Here is an 8,876-nt window from a genome sequence, read left to right on the forward strand (position 1 = left end):
CTGATACCAGCATCTGATGTGTTGATTGCTCTGAGGGTGTTGGAAATTGGGTTCCACATTGTTGCTTTGAGGGGCTGTGGACCCATAGTGACCAATAGCCATCTCTTATGATGGAGCAGCTGCTGGCTGCATGCTAGGGAATCATCCTCAGCAATTCTGAAGGACCTGTGAGTTGGGCACCAAGGATAAGGTGTGTGCAAGGAGATGTCACTGGGGACTGCTCCCTTCCTACAGCAGTTTGCTCTTCATGGCCAGACTGGTCTCCACAAGGAAAGATGGGCACTGGTGTCAACCGCAGGATGTATGTCTTGTGACAATTGGGTCACTTGCCTGGAGAAGAGGTGGCAGAGTATTTCCAGCTGCTTCCTGACAATCACAGAGAGGAGAGTAACTCAGTGGCTGATGGACCTTGCAGAATCCACAAGTACTTGAGATCTCCTCTATTCTTGCTGTTTGACTCTTGTAGTCTTATTTCAAGTCTTCCACACACTGGTCCAGTTTCTGAGCCCGGTGTTCATCTCATTCCCTTTCAAGTGAGATCTCATCTCCTGACATAGAGTCAGAGTCCAGACTGCAAGTCCCTGCCTAAAGACCTATCAATGGTAATATAAGCAGCTGCCTGATGGAGAGAGTGAGAGAGAGAGAGTGTGTGTGTGTGTGTGAGAGAGAGAGAGAGAGAGAGATAGAGAGAAAAGACTGATGCATCTCACAAGGAGGTAGAGGGACTGGGAAACAGAGGTGATTGCTGATTTCCCAGGGAGAAATAGGAAAGTTGGTCACAGTCAAACATCCCTATCACATCAGCACTGCTGTAATGGAGCACGGGGACAGCTCATGCAATGCCACTTTGCCATACTTCCTCACCCTCCTCCCATTGTAGACATCGTCCTCTTCATCCTTCTGGACCTAGCGTTTTTCCTATTCCTTCTGCTCAGTGTCAGTGTCCTGGGACTGATCTGTGAGAAGAAGAACAAAATGTTATAATAAATGTATATGTTATGATAGTCAGTTTCACATGGAAAAAGCAATTCATTCCAACTATTGCACATTTTAAATGGAGAGTGGTACCCAAAGGAATTTGGCTATGCTGGTAAATGAATTACAAAGCATTAATGCAGAGATACAGCAGAGATACAGGAAGGCAAATGGAATGTTGTCATTTATTGCAAAGGGGATGGAACATGAAGCTAAAGATATGTTACAGCAACTGCATTAGATCATTGGTGAGGCCATATCTAAAGGACTGTGTCCAGTTTTGGTCTTCTTATTTAATAAAGTATATCCACTTGTTAGAATCAGTTCAGAGAAGGTTCACTTAACTGGTAACTGGGATATGGAGGGATTATTTGATAAGAAAGGTTTGGATATGGTTGGCCTGATCCATTGGAGATTAGGAGAACGAGATTTGATATTTTTGAAACATATCAAATCCTGAGAGAATTGACAGGATGGATGCTGAAAGGATGTTTTCTGTCAGGAGAGAGACTAGAATTAAGGGACACAGGTTAAAGTTGCTCTCATTGAAGATGGTGGCAGGGAGGAATTTTTACTCTCAGAGTCTTTGGTCTTCAGAATGCTGTTCCCTCTTCCCCAGATGCTTTTAGGCAGAGCAGGTAGATTCTCAACTAACAAGGACGTCAATGGTTATTGGGCTGGCAGCCTTGTGAATTTGAGGCCAAATCAGGTCAGTAATAAATGGCAGATAGGCTACAGGGTCTGAAAGGCCTACTCCTGATCCAAATTTCATGCTTGTATGTTTTTTGCTATTTGTTCACAGGAGGTCGGCATCACTGGCTAGGCCAGTATTTATTGTGCAATGACATGGGGTAAACCCCTCTGCTAATTTAAACCCGAACTTAGGCCATAATCTGTTAAATTTCAATAGGGAAAGAACTACCCCAGAAGTCACTATTTAAAGTAAAAATTAACAATTTTATTCTTTAAGTCCACAAGAGAACATTAATCAACTATTTACGACTCCTGTCTTTTAAGCCTATCTTTTACCTCCCCACTCTACAATACTAGTCCAATAAAAACACCGATTAAGATTTACAAAAAAAAATCAAATTTCAAAACTAGACAGCTGTCGAATCTTCTCTTTATATCTTCCTCTGCAGATTTTCCTCTGTCATCTTTTCTTCAGTATTCTGCTTCATGGGTCTTTCATATGATCAGGTACCTTTCAGAGAGGTATTCGGCTAGCATCTATACTTGTTGGTTTTCTTGGCAGTTCTCCCACTAACTGTTCAGTTAGTGTCCAGTTTTATATCACAAAACATTGGATTATTTCATTGATTTGATTTCATCTCAAAAAGTAAAATTCAAATTCGATTGGATTTTGATATCTGGGGCATAATTTAAACTGATTGGCCGAATTTGAATTTGTTTTTGTTCTATGGCAACACAACTCCAGCAATTTGTTTCAACCAAGTGTTACATTTTTACCTTGCTCAGGAAATTCTGTGCTTTCAGTCAGTCCTTGTTAGCTTCCTCTTTCTCTTAAAGGTACAGTACACCTCTACACCTTCATAACAATTGACAACATTCAATTGCCCTTGAAAAGGTAGTGGCCAGCCACCTTCTGAGCTGTTGCGGTCCTTGGTAAACCCACAATATTGTTAAGAAGAGAGAACCAGGATTTTGACCCAGCAACTGTGAAGGAATGGTGATATAGTTCCAAGGCTTGTCTTGTGTCATATCTTACAGCCAGTATGCAGTATTCCATTAAGTGACATGCTCATTATATCATCACCATATCATGTCATGTGATCTAATGGTATAAAAGTCTTAGATTTCATCTATACCGAAGTCACTTGAAGAATGACATGCTGAGTCCGCAAAGTCTGCCCACCATCTACAAGGCACAAGGAGAAAGTGAGGACTGCAAATGCTGGAGAGTCAGAGTCGAGAGTGTGATGCTGGAAAAGCACAGCAGTTCAGGCAGCATCCGAGGAGCGGGAGAATCCACATTTCGGGCATAAGCACTTCATCAGGCACAAGTCAGGAGTGTGACTTGCCTGGATGGATGCAGCTGCAACAACATTTAAGAAACTTCACACCATCCAGGAAAAAGCAGCCCGCTTGATTGGCACCACAACCATAAACATCCATTCCCTCCACCACCGATGCTCAGTAGCAGCACCGTGTACTATGTAGAAGATATACTGCAGAAATTCAAAGATCTTTTGATGGCATCTTCCAAAGCCCAGGACACTTTCTATCTAGAAGGACAATGGCATCAGATACATTGGGACACCTCTGCCTGCAAGTTTCCCTCCTAGCTGATTTGGATTACATCATGTTTCCTTCAAGATCCTGGAATTCCCACCCGAACGGCATTGTGGGTCAACCCACAATAGGTGAACTGCAACGGTTCAAGAAGGCAACTCACCACCACCTTCTCAAGGGGCAATTAGGAACGGGCAATAAATGCTTGCCCAGCCAGGATGCTCATATCCCACAAGTGAATATAAAAAATGATCAAAGTGTGCAACTGTTTATAACCTTAGCCCAAATACCGATGTCTGTGTGACTGGAAAGTAAGTAGATACCAGGGTCTGTAATAAATGTCTGTTAAATATTACAGTATTACATTACCCATGTTTTGTTCTTATGTTACAGGAGCTAACATAAGTATTGCCTCATCAGGTACAAAGACCTTGTTGAGCTAAAGAACACATCACAGAAGCAGATCAAGATGGGAGCTTGGTGATAAGCAGCAGTGACTGCTTATAAAACATTTCAAGTTCTTGGGAGCAGGTATTTGGAATGTGCTATCAAATCTATGGTCATCAATTATCAAGCATCAGAACAACATTTTCACATTAATAGAAAATTAAAAAAATTGCAGATGCAGGAACTCTGAAACAAAAACAGAAATTGTTGGACAAACCCAGCAGGTCTGGCAACACTTGTAAAGAGAAAGCAGAGTTAATGTTTCCCTTTGTTAGAATAGATTTTCAGAATTTTGCATTGTCTTGCTGAACTTTTGTGTAACACCAATGGGAAGGACCATTGCCTGCACAACTTATGCAAGTGTAAGTGTATGCAGAGACCAATTGCTTTGTCATTCTGAGACACAAGGCATTCTTCTTCACTGACAATTGATCCATCATGCCCTTCTCCTGAGATCCCCAGCATCAAAGAGGCCAATCTTCAACCAATTGGATTAGCTCTTAGTGATAATCAAGTAAAGACTGAAGGTACTGGACACTGCAAAAGCTATAGGTCCAGACAACAGTTCTGCAACAGTATTGAAGACTTGTGCTTAATAACAAGCTGAACCCCTAGCCAAGCTGCTCCACTACAGCTACAACTGTGGTTACTACCCAAAAGTATGGAACATTGCCAGGGTAAGTTCTGTGCATGAAAATCAGAACAAGAAAACTAGCCTGGAGGATTGCCCCATCAGTCTATTCTCGATCAATAAAGTGATAAAAGGGGTAATTCACAGTTCTATCAAGTAGCACTTTGCCAAGACATAATCTGGCCACTGACACCAGTGAGCAGGTAGAGAACTATGACCTCTGTGGAGTGTCAATCAAGCCAACTGCTTTGTCCTGGATGGTATCAAAATTCTTGAGTGTTGTTGGAGCTGCATTCATTCTAATAAATGGCGAACATTTCATCACACTCCTGATTTGTACCTTGTAGATAATGTTGAGGAACTCTTGCAGAGATGACCCTAGACTGAATTGATTGATCTCTGACAACTACAGGCTTCTTCCTCTATGCTAGATATGACTCCAACCAGTGAGAGTTTACTCCCTTATTCCAGTTTTTCTCGACACTTTGATACCACACTCAGACAAATGATCAAAAAGTAGCAAAATATTGCAGATACTGGAGATCTGAAATAAAAACAGAGAGTGCTGGAGAAACTCAACAGGACTGACAGCATCTATGGAGAGAGAAACAAAGTTAATGTTTTGAGTCTAGTAATATCCTTCTTCCAGACCTTCTGTATTTTTTCAGCATTTTGTATTTTTATCTCAGTGAAGTGCAGTTTTATCATTCAGTATGATCACAGTCACTTTACCCCTGGAGTTCAGCTGTTTTGCCTATAATTGGATAAAGTCTGTAATGAGCTCAGGAGCCAAATGGAACCAAAACAGAGTGTCAGTGGCCAGACTATTTCTGTGCAAGTGCTGCTTAATTACCCCTTTCATCAGTTTACTGATCGAGAATAGACTGATGGGGCAGCACACCAGGCTGGATTCTATTTGTGCTGGATTTTATGCACAGAATGTACCCTGGCAATTTTCCACATTTTTGGGCAGTAATCACAGTTGTAGCTATACTGGAGCAGCTTGGCTAGGAGTTCAGCTAGTGGGGGTGCAGCTAGTTCTTGAACACAAGTCTTCAATACTGTTGCAGGATTGTTGTCAGGACCGATAGCCTTAGCAGTACTTTCAGCCTTTCCTTGATTATCACCAGGAGTGAATGAAATTGCTATATGATGCTGGGCGCCAGTTGGCACTTCTAGCTCAAGACAATAGTAAATGCTTCAGCCTTGTCATTTGCAGTATTAGCATATTCCCATTATAACTTCCTTTCCTGGGCTCTCTGGAAAATTATGGGTTTCAACATGCAGCCTGGGGAACATGTGCACTTCACAAATCCTAAATTTGCCCCTTCAGTGGCCAAAAGGCAAACCAAGAAATATTGGCATTTGTTGATTTGGGGTCCAACCATGTGAGAAGGCACAGCAGCTACATTGTGGAAGTCTTTGGACAGCAGGAGGCTATCCTTGTAGCCCTTTATGAAAGGGGATCCCTGCCCCTAACCTGCACCCACATTCAATAAGAAATGCTAACTGGCCCCATGAAGAGAAAACAGCCAAGTTCTGACTTAGAAACATAGAAGGTAGGAGCAGGAGTAGGCCACTCAACCCCTTGAGCCAGGTCTGCCATTCATTATGATCATGACTGATCATCAAACCCAATACGCTAATCCAACCTTCCCCCAAGTCCCTTGATCCCTTCGGTTGCAACAGCATTATTTATCTCCTTCTTGAAAACATCGATCATCTTGAAAAACATTGTTAAATACAAGAGGCTTGTTTCCAAGCATTGAAACTTCAGTTAAGTAAAAATAAACTTCAAATTCATCAGAAAAGAAAGGATGACTCCCAAGGCCCATTTTATCACATTCTTACTTTCGGTCATTCCTTTGAATAATTACATGAACAACTCTCAGCTTAACTTTCCCTTCAAAAAGATTCTTGATACAAGAATGTACCCTGTAGTCTTGATACAAGGTGAAGCTCTGAAAATGATGAACTTGTTTGCCTTGGTCAAGGCATTACACTTTTCCCTGCTCTGGCCTCCTGTCAACGGGAGGGGACACTTGACATAAAGGACTCCCCTACCTTCATCCATGTCAATCTGGGGGAAGGACTCAATCCTACATTCCCCAAAAGCTGCTCACACGTTCTCTCCCTTTCATCAAAGATGCTCTGCAGATCCTCTCCCAGAACACATATGTTTAAAGATTTGACTTCAGATATACTTTTTTTTCTGGAAAAATACCAAGTCAAAATATGTTTTTGATTGTTTTTCTTTTGAAAGTATCATTAACTTTTGAAAGTTGATTTAATCATTTAGAATTTGTAGGAGCGCGGCATCACCTTATGCCCCATTTGTTAGAATTGATTTCCCCCTCAGTTTGAAAGATGTGTTGCACTGAAAATTATGTACGACCTTGCCTGGTGAACAATAGGAGAAATGGTGTCATCTCCTTGTGTAATCAGATGTAAGTAGAGAACAAGAAACAAGCAAATCACAGAGAAGGAAATAGGGTCAATTACAGTCACATCAGATTCAAAATAAGAGAGAAAGAAAAATCAGTTTTATTAAGCAAAGGTATTAGGCGATATGGACAATAGGCAAGTATACAGCATTAGACTGCAGGTAAGCCATGATCTCATTGAATGGCAGAACAGGCTCAAAGGGCTGAATAGGCTATAACTTTTCCAATATTTCTAGATTGCATTAAAGAGCGGGGGAAGAGTGGAGAGAAAGAAGAAAAGGAAGGAAAAGTAGGAAAATGTTTAATGAATTTCAAGGAACAATTTGGGAGATGCGTGAATGGCTGCAATGTTTCAATTTCTGTTCTGGAATGGCTGAGTGAAATGTCTAGAAAAGGCATTTATATTGTCATGACCACTGTCCATCTCAAAGCAAATTTTAAGAAGCAAAAACCAGGTGAGAAAAAAACTTAGACATGGTGAGTAGTTAGATTCTGGGACACTGCCTGGAAATATGGCTGAAACAGGTTCGATTGAGGCATTTGAGAAGACATTGGATGATTATTTGAATATATGATGTGGAAGTGCCGATGGTGGACTGAGGTGGACAAAGTTAGAAATCACACAACACCAGGTTGTAGCCCAACAGGTTTATTTGAAAGTACAATTTTTCGGAGTCCTGCTCCTTCATCAGGTAGTTAGTTCCGAAAGCTTGTACTTCCAAATAAACCTATTTGAAAACAAACAAGGTGTAGGCTAGGCACGACAATGACATCAAACCACAATGTTCATTGGCAGGGACACAAGTTAGCAGAATTACTTTCTACACTGCAATAATTGTGGGATTCTGTGATTCTTAACAGACAAATAGGTCACAGTTGTAATTTCAACAAGGCAAAAACAAAATATTTTGAAAATTGCCCAGACGTTGAGGGCAAGTTTTCACTTTTGTGGTCCGAAGGATGGGGGAGCAAAACATTCACTAATCTGAGGCCAACTGAATATCAGATTATGTCTCTTCCTCGCCCTAAATTAAACATCACACAACACCAGGTTATAGTGCAACAGGTTTGGACAATCACCTGGGAAACGAGCCAGGACAGGTGGTAGAAGTTGCGGTGGGGGATTTCTTTGGGAACAGTGACCACAATTCGGTAAAATTCAGAATACTCGTAGATAAAGATGAGAGTGGTCCTAAGGAAAGAGTACTAAATTGAGCCAAGGCCAATTATATCAAAATTAGGCAGGAGCTCGGAAATGTGGATTGGACACAGCTATTTGAAGGGAAGTCCACATTTGATATGTGGGAGGTTAAAGATAGTGCAGGATAGGCATGTCCTGTTGAAGGCAAAGGGTAGGAAGGGCAAGATTCATGAACTGTGGATGACAGGAGAAATTGTACGACTAGCCAAGAAGAAAAGGGAAGTGTACATAAGGTCTAGGCAGCTAAGAACAGAACAGGCCCTGGAGGAATATTGGAAGAGTAGGACAAGTCTTAAATGAGGAAGCAAAGTGGGCTAAAAGGGGTCATGAAATAGCTTTAGCAAGCAGAATTAAGGAGAATCCCAAAGCATTTTATTCTTATATAAGAAGCAAGCGGGTAACCAGAGAAAGGATTGGTCCACTAAAAGATAATGAAGGAGTGCTGTGTGTCAAACCTGAGAAAATGGGTGAGATTCTGAATGATTACTTTGCATCAGTGTTCACTGAGGAGAGGGACATGAATCTTGACATTAGAGATAGAAGTTTGAATAGTCTGGATCACATTGGCATAAGTAGGGAATATGTGTTGGGTAGGCTAGAGGTTATTAAGGTGGACAAATCCCAGGACCGGATGGGGTCTATCCCAGGTTGCTGAGGGAGGCGAGAGAGGAGATAGCTGGGGCCCTGACAGATACCTTTGTGGCATCCTTAAATACAGGTGAAATGCTGGAGGACTGGAAGGTTGCTCATGTTGTCTCCTTGTACAAGAAGGGTAGTAGGGATATTCCAGGTAACTGCAGACCAGTGAGCCTGACGTCAGTGGTGGGGAAGTTGCTGGAGAAGGTACTGAGGGGTAGGATCTATTTATATTTGGAAAAGAATGGGCTTATCAGTGATAGGCAACATGGTTTTGTGCAGGGGAGAT

This window comes from Chiloscyllium plagiosum, chromosome 30, assembly GCF_004010195.1.
Source record: "Chiloscyllium plagiosum isolate BGI_BamShark_2017 chromosome 30, ASM401019v2, whole genome shotgun sequence".
NCBI lineage: Eukaryota > Metazoa > Chordata > Chondrichthyes > Orectolobiformes > Hemiscylliidae > Chiloscyllium > Chiloscyllium plagiosum.